General features: G+C 47.7%; 1 pseudogene across 1 annotated transcript; it reads right to left on the bottom strand.

The window, feature by feature from the left end:
* Nucleotides 1-498: 498 nt before the first annotated feature.
* Nucleotides 499-5,512, bottom strand: LOC308562960 (cytochrome P450 1A2-like; annotated as a pseudogene). Its single transcript has 6 exons — nt 4,701-5,512; nt 4,065-4,182; nt 3,550-3,633; nt 3,161-3,285; nt 1,978-2,063; nt 499-796 (listed from the first exon to the last, which is right to left on the bottom strand). The product of its transcript is annotated as a cytochrome P450 1A2-like (transcript).
* Nucleotides 5,513-8,095: the final 2,583 nt, after the last annotated feature.

Raw genomic sequence — 8,095 nt, 5'->3', positions numbered from 1 at the left:
AAAAGGGATTCTCTGCCCTTCATAGAAGCAGGGAATAAATCTCCTATGTGAAGGTATCCTTACTATACCAGGAGGGTAGGAGTCATCCTTATCACCAGAGATAGGGAATTCAAGGTCAAGAAGGCTGTATAAACAAACTTTGTTACTTCTTCATTAATTTGCTACCCAAAACTCAAACTCCTTTGTTTTGTCAAATCTTTACAAATAACTCTCTTTGCTTTAAAGGTATAAAATCTGCCTGCATTGGTGACTTCTTTGAGTCTCATATTTCTATGGACTCCCATATGTACAAAGTCAAATTTGTTTTTCTCCTCTTAATATATGTCAATTTAATTTTAGACCAGTCAAAGAACCTAGAAGAGAAGAGGAGGAAAATTCTCTTCTGCATGAATTATATCTCAATAAAGCTGTTATTAAAAAATAGAAGGAAAGAAAAAAGGGCTGAGGCTGATGAGTGACTGCCATCCTTCCTTCTGCCTCAGTGTGCCGGTGTCTTCTTCACTTGATGGAGAAACGTAGCTGTGCCTGGACATGCTCACAGTGGGCGTGCTTCATGGTCAGCCCGTGGATGGGGGTTAGGTCCACTTTCAAGCCTAATGGCACACTGAACTCCAGCAGCTGCAGCAAAATTGCCAAGAAAAGGAAGATCTCCCACTTGGCCAAGACGTCCCCTATGCACCGGTGCTTGCCCATGCCAAAGAGTATCACCTTCTCACTCAAGGTCTTGTTTATGGCAGTGCCATCAGCAGTGAGGAATCGCTCTGGCTGGAACTCAAATGGGTCCCCCCACAGCTTCCTGCAAGAGGAACAGAGGAGCTGGGATCTTTGGGCTGGGAGGCCCTGGGAGGACAATCCAGGGGGGAGACTTCTAAACAGACTTCTGTTGATACCACCAGTGTTAGAATAGATAGCAATAAGAGGAGAAAGGGACGAAACTGTACTTTAATGCTTCTTTCTTTTATATAGCTCTTTCTAAAATGATCAGCCTTGAAAACAGTGCTTTATAATATTGAATTATCTTCATTCTAATCAGTATAAAAGGGGAATCCATAGTATATCTTGGTGTGCTTATTGTTCTAGAGTAATTTTTAAAAAATTTATTGACTCTAGAGAGAGGGGGAAGGAAGGGAAAGAGGGAGAGAAGCATCAACTTTTGTTACTCCACCCATTCATGAACCCACTGGTCAACTCTTGTATGTGCCCCGACCAGGGATCGAACCCCCAATCTTGGCATATGGGACAATGATTCAACCAACTAAGCTACCTGGCTAAGGTGGAGTAGTTATTAATAGCATCCCACACTCAGAAGTACCCTTGTTTGGATGGTAAATTATGTAGTCCCCCTACCTATAGATGAAAGTGCAATTTTCCATACAGAGGTCCCTAAGCCATTTACATCAGAATCACCTCAGTACTCTACCTTAGCTCCCAAAGTGGAATCTTGGAGGAATGGGGTGCCATAATCTATAACCAATCTCCTGGTTAATTCTTTTTTTCTTCTTCTTCCTAGTTAATTCATTTTTAAAAAATCCTCACCTGAGGATATATTTTTCCATTGATTTTTAGAGAGAGTAGAAGGGAAGGAGAGAAGGTGAGGGAAAGAGAGAGGGAAAAAGGGAGAGACATAGACAGAGAGAGACAGAGAGAGAAACATTGATGTGTCTCACATCAATTGATTGCCTCCTGCGCTCGCCCCGACCAGGGCCAGCTATCAAACTTGCAACCCAGGTAGGTACCCATGACCAAGAATTGAACCCGAAACCCTTATGGTGTGTGGGCCAGCGCTCTAACCTGTGAACCACACCTGGCCAGGGCCCTGGTTAGTTCTTATTGCACTAAAGTTTGAGAAATATAAACCTAAATTTTGTCACTTAGAGAAAACTTAAGTAGCAATTGAGGCACCATTCCTTTATTATATAACCAGTTCCTAGAAGGACAAATAGCTTTCCTGGCCGCTGAACTGCATACATTTTTTACTGATCATGATTGATATGTCATTGGTTTATGAAGACATGGCGTTCCTTGGGGATGTAGAATCCATTCAGTGTTGTGTCCCTTGTGCTGAGGAAGGAAAAGGGCTGTCAGGCTCAGGGGCTGGAAAACGAGGGTACATCTCTGGGTGTTTCTTGCCCTTACCTCCACCGCAACCCAATAGCCTGACCACCACAGGCTTCATATTCTACACTGGAAGGAAATATCAGGAGGAGAGAAGGGGAGAAATTATCCTTCCCCTTTCTTGGTTCCTGTTTTTCCACTCCAACAGGTGTTTACTACACTTCTGTTTGTGCCTAGCTGTGCATTTGACCATTCTCTGGAGCCCTGAGGAGTTCCCAGCCTGGCTGAGGAGTGAGGACAATTTCTCTGGGAATAACTAGATTAACATGTGGGCAGAGGAAGTGTTCACTATCTCTCTTAACATTGTTAAAATCCCAGGACATAATCAAGGACAAATGGCTGTAAGTCCTACCAAATAACAGAAATGAAGCTGTGCCAGCTAGATGAGTCAAGAAAGGCTTCTAGGGGAGGGGAAGTTTGTATCAAGATTGACCTTGGGCCTGGCCAGGTGTGGGTCAGCGGTTGAGCGTCGACCTAGGATCCAGGCAGTTGGGGTTTGATTCCCGGTGAGGGCACATGCCTGGGTTGTGGGCTTGATACCTGGTTGGGGGTGTGCAGGAGGCGGCCAATCAATGACTCTCTCATCATTGATGTTTCTATCTCTCTCTCTCTCCTTTCCTCTTTCTGAAATCAATAAAGATATAGTAAAAAAAAAAAAAAGATTGACTTTGGACAGGGACAAGATTCTGGTAGACAGAGAAGAGATTAGAAGGCATTTCAAGCAGAAGGCCCAGCATAAGCAAAATTGGAGGCTGGCTGGATCATGCTTGTAAGGGACAGTGAGGCCAGGCTGATTGCATTGAGAGTACTTGTAGGGAGAGAAAGTGAGCAGAGGTGAATGAGAGCTGAGGTCAGAAGTGTGATTATCTAATGAGAGCTGGATAGTTTTATTGTGTTTGGACTGACTAGGGGCAGAGAATCTGTGAGTTCGGTGTCATGGTCAGGAAAAAGATGCTGAGGTCTGAGCCAGGGCTGGAGCTGAGAAACTGGGAGAAGAAAATAGGACAAGGAAGAAAGGTGAGAGGGCAGAATAGGTAGGCCTCACCTGTGGGGGGCTGATGAAGGGGACAAAGGAGGAGTGTTGGAAGGTCTCCAGGATGAAGGCCTCCATATAAGGCAGCTGGGATCTGTTGGGAAGTTGGGGCTGCTGTGCCCTGCCAATCGCTGTGTCTTCAGGCCACAGAGGACAGACAGGGCTTAGAGGGACTGTCCTGACTGCTCCATGGTATCTGTGTCCCCTATTATACCAAATGTCACTCTATGTGGTGTCACTCTATGTCTACTTACATGGCTGAAACCCACTAACCCTCCCCCAGTATCTTCTAGACAAGGGTAGACATCATTGTATGCCCAGGGTTTGTATATAGTAGGCACATAACAGCTATAAATATATTGAACAAGTTATCTGGGACCCCAAGGCTTCTCCCTGCATACCTAGTTCCCCTTGGATCTTTATCTCAGGAATTGTCATAAGGTACATAAGGCTTCAGAAGATGGCTGTTGTGAGTGAGTCAAATCCTGGGAAGCATGGGGCAAGGTAAGGAAGTAAGTAAGACAGAAACAAGAAACCAATATTTACCAAGCACCTACATATGTGTACCAAGCATTATCTTTCTCTCTCTCTCTCCCTCCCCTGACCCCCCAGCCCCAACCTTGAGTCACTGGTTTCATAATTAGCTGCTGGAATTATAGGGGCCTAAACTTACTGGTCAGAGAACCCTTTATTGTTCAAATGGGGAAACTGAGGTCTAGAGGAGGAGAAGGATTTAGCTGAGTTTTCCCTGGGAGTTGGCACAGCCTGGGCTCAAACCCTGAAACCGGGCCAGGTCTTTGTGTCCTGCACCATCTGGCATGAGGTTCAAGAATTATTTGATGTACTTGGGGGCTGGGAATTGCTGTGGGTGAACAGCAGACACTGATGGATGGAGGGGCAAAGGTGTGGCTCCTACCAGCCCCAAAAATATCATTGATAAGGTTGACAATCTTCTCAGGGATGAAGCCACCAGTGGGTCTGGAGTCCATCTCGCAGTGCTTGAACAGGGCACCTGTGATATCCTGGACACTGTTCTGAGGGATCACAAGTTTAGAGGCACTCCAGCACTTCCAGGGGCAAAGGCTGGAACTTGCCCCATCCCATCTGGCACCTCCCCAACCTCCAGTCATTGGGTTAGGCTCACAGCAGGAGGGCTTAAGGTATCATTTCATGTCCTATTGACCCTTCCTACCAATAACCCCAGGGATCCAATTTCAAAGGAGGAGGTTAGTGTGAGAAGGGAAGCAAAGTGACACCTGAGCTGAGAATTAGTCTTTGTCAGGGTTCAGGTTCTTGCAGAACAAAAGCCTTCTCACGCATAACATCCCCCACAATAGGGCTCTCCAGGCTTTGAGCAGGTCTGAGAAGGCTATAGGGATAAGGAACCTGAGACCAAAGGGGGAGAAGGATTAGCTTCAGGTCCCACAGCTGGTCCCAGAGCCTTCCTAGGCCTTGGCAGCATATTAGCTGTGTGGGTACTTTGGAGCTGGGTGAGAGGGGACATACCCAAGCTCTGCAGGGTGCCCCTTCACTACCTGTATACTGGGCTCACCTTGTCAAAGTTCTGATAGTGCTCCTGGATCATCATCTGCAGGAACTGCACAAGCCTCTTGTTGAAGCCCTTGAACCTCTGCAGGGTAGGGTTGGGCAGGTATTTAAGGATGGGGAAGAAGTCCACAGGGTTCCCAGAGGAGGCTGACGCCACGAACTCATGGCTGTTCTTCACAAGGCTGAGCATCTCCTCACTGCCCTGGGGAAAGTGCTGCCCAAAGCACATGGCACCAATGACTTTGGCCACTAACACCACCACCTGATTACAGGGATCGAAGCTTCTGGAACTTGCTGATGAGGGCCTCAGCCTCCTTGCTCACATGCTCCTCCAAGTAACAGGAAGATGAGGAAGCTGGGTCTGAGGTGATGGAAAAAACCTCCTCAGGGCATTCTGGGTTAGGCACCGGCTGAAGCCCACACAGGTCTAGAGTCTGGGTTGAAGGTCATGCTCCGGCCATCAGAGATCAGGGTGAAGCTGTAGAGGTCGGGCCTGCCCTTGAAATCATCGCCCTGCTGCACCAGGGCTTGCCAGATAGTGGCCAGGCCGCTGAGCACCAGCACAAGTATGCAGCCAATTCGGATCTCTAGCATGACCCCATAGCGCTGGCTCAGCTGTGACAGGGCCAGGTGTGGGCTTTTCCCCAGAGTCAGCATGTGTCTAAGCAAGGGCCAACCCCAGGGCCCTGGTGGACTCTTCAGGCCTTTGGGAACCCGAGGCTGCCAGGCCCTTAACACCCAGAATACCAGGCAGAAGATAGTGAAGGCCAGGGGAAGCTCCATGGCCAAGAGGGAATTGGGCCAGGACAATGCCATCTCTACCAACTGCAGGGAAGAAGAAAGAAGAACCAGACAGGATCAAGATGGAGCTCTTCCTACCTTCCTTTATTCACTCACTTAGTCAACAAATATTGGCACATGTCCTGTGCTTGGCTCTCAGCTGGACACCAGAAAGACTAAATTATGTGCACCGTGGCTTCTGCATGCCTGGAGCTCACCCTTAATGCATCACAGAATCTAAGGGCTGGAAAGAAGCCTTGTAATTCCCAACTTAAGTGTCTGAACTCCCAGCCATGGCCTTCCCCTCTTCCCATCACCTCAGTTTCCAATTCTGAGGCTGGAGTAGAGGCAAGTGAAGACTTCAAAGTGGGGAAGCACCCCCTGTGAGCCCCCAGCACAGGGTGTATGCTGAGCATTGTGTCAAAGGGGCCCCACTTTGACAGCTGGCTTCCTTCTAATATCGCCTCATACCCAGGGAATAAAGAGCTGTTCCCATCCAGCAACACTGAGAAGAGAAGGTTCCAGGATTGATGCAAATGGCTTGTAATTCCCCTCTCCCAGAATAGTCTTTATCAAAATCAAGAAGGTCACCTCCTTCAAAGATGCCCCCACCCCAGTCTTGGAGGCTGGGGTTGGTCTGCAGCCACAGTCAGGGCTACCCTCGTGCCAGGGGGGAACACTCCCCATCTCTTCACTCCAATCACACTCATGGTCCTTAGAGATGGCCTAGTCCAAGCTGCTTATTTAAAAATGGAGAATCTGAGGTCTGGAGCTAGGCAGTAAGGACTAGAACTCAGGCCTTCTATGTCTAACTGAGGTTTCCCTCATCCCTCCATTTCCACTGTTCCCAAGATATATGGTTGTGTGTGTTGAGGGGAGTTGGGGGTGGGGAGTCCCAGAGACTGGGAAATGGGCCCAAGAAAGGTACCTGTAGAGGCAGGTGCTTGAGATCAGCAGGGTTGTGGGAGCTGGAACAGAGCTTCTGGCTCCAGGTGAGGGTGCCTTTTATAAACAACTGTGTTGACCCAGTTGTCCTGGTCACATGATAGCAAAGTCACTGAGTAAAGTTGGAAGGATTAGCCCTTGGTCTTGGGTCATGATCCCTTGGCTCCACCTACTACTCAGGCCCAGGAGCAGCTCCTCAGGGATAGGTGGTATCCCTGGGGAGGAACGTCCAGCTCCTTTCAGGGTCCAAGGTCGGGGGAGATTATTCTCTCAAGGGCAAGGCAGGGTGCTGGGAGTGAGAGGCCCCTGAACTAGTCCAGCCTTCTCTCCACTGTGCCCATGGTTAAGGACTCTGCCTGGGTACGGAGTCCAGGCCAGACAGGAGGCTCACTGCTCCTTTTCAGAAGGGTGTTCTGTATTACCCTTCCAACAACCTGCAAAAACAAACAAGGATAAGAGTGTTCCAGCCACCTCTAAGTTTTAGCCCAAGTCCTTAATCTGAAACCAAGAGATGATGAGGATCCTGCATTCTAAAGAGAGTCTCCTCACCCTCCTCCCTCCTGATAAGAGATGGTAAAAGTGAATGAAGAAAATCCATGCTGTGGGCTGTTCCACATGGCAACTGGCTCACACTCTTCAAAATGGTCAATGTTATTATTATTATTTTTTAAAAGGCAAAGACCTTTTCTAAGCAAAGAGACTAAAGAGACATAACCAAATGCAGTATGTGAGCCTCAATTGGACCTGGAATTAAAAAGATATTTTTTAAGCTACAAAAGACATTTTTGGGACAATTTAACCCACATGAACAAGGACTGGAAATGACAAATTATGGAATTAATGTTCTTCAGTGTGAACATAGTGGTAATGTGGGAGAATATTTTAGGAGATCTTCTTAGGAGATTAATGCTGTGGTGTTTGAAGATAAAGTGCCATGATTTCTGAAACTTGGTTTTTAAGGGTTCTATTTTAAAATGTACATCTAGCTGTATGTCTATATAGAGAAGAGAGAGAGAGTAGACATGACAAAGGCCAGCTCTCTGTGAACCTCTGTGAAGGTGTGTGGACGTTCATTGTATGAAAGGGAGCTGCTGTTTGGTAAGGAGTCCCACAGCAGTTCTCTCCTCCCCCTGGGGAAGGAAGGAGGAAACTCCCCATCTCACAAAGCCAAGTGAAGGGAGTCCCAGGAGACTCAGACTTTAAGAGTGGAATGCCTGCCGGAAGGGGTCTCCCCAGCCTCGAGTCCAGGTGGTAGGGTGCTGGTGAGGGAGACTGTGGCATGTGCGTATTGAGCCCACACTTTATAACACTGGATGCTTATAGGCCCCGTGCTATTCTAAGAGCTTTACATGTATTAATGAAAAATAGTCTCAATAATCCTATGGGGTAGAAATTAATACTGTTATCGTATTAAACAAGGTAATGGCTGCACAAAGAAGCTGTGTTAGCAGAACGTTAGAGTTGGGACTGCAACCTTTAGAAGATTGTGCTCTGGACGCTACACTCTGCTCCTGCTTGACACATATCCCTGGATCTAGGGAAAATATGTGGACACAGAGACTGAACAGCCCAGCATGTGAAGGTGAAGGTAGCAGAGGGCAGCCCGCATGGCTGGAGCTGGGTAGCTTACCAGGATGTGAATCTCCTTAGGGCTGGGTGGGATGCTGAAGGGAA

This window comes from Miniopterus schreibersii, assembly GCF_964146895.1.
Source record: "Miniopterus schreibersii genome assembly, chromosome: 1".
NCBI lineage: Eukaryota > Metazoa > Chordata > Mammalia > Chiroptera > Miniopteridae > Miniopterus > Miniopterus schreibersii.
This window is presented reverse-complemented; position numbering and strand designations above follow the sequence as displayed.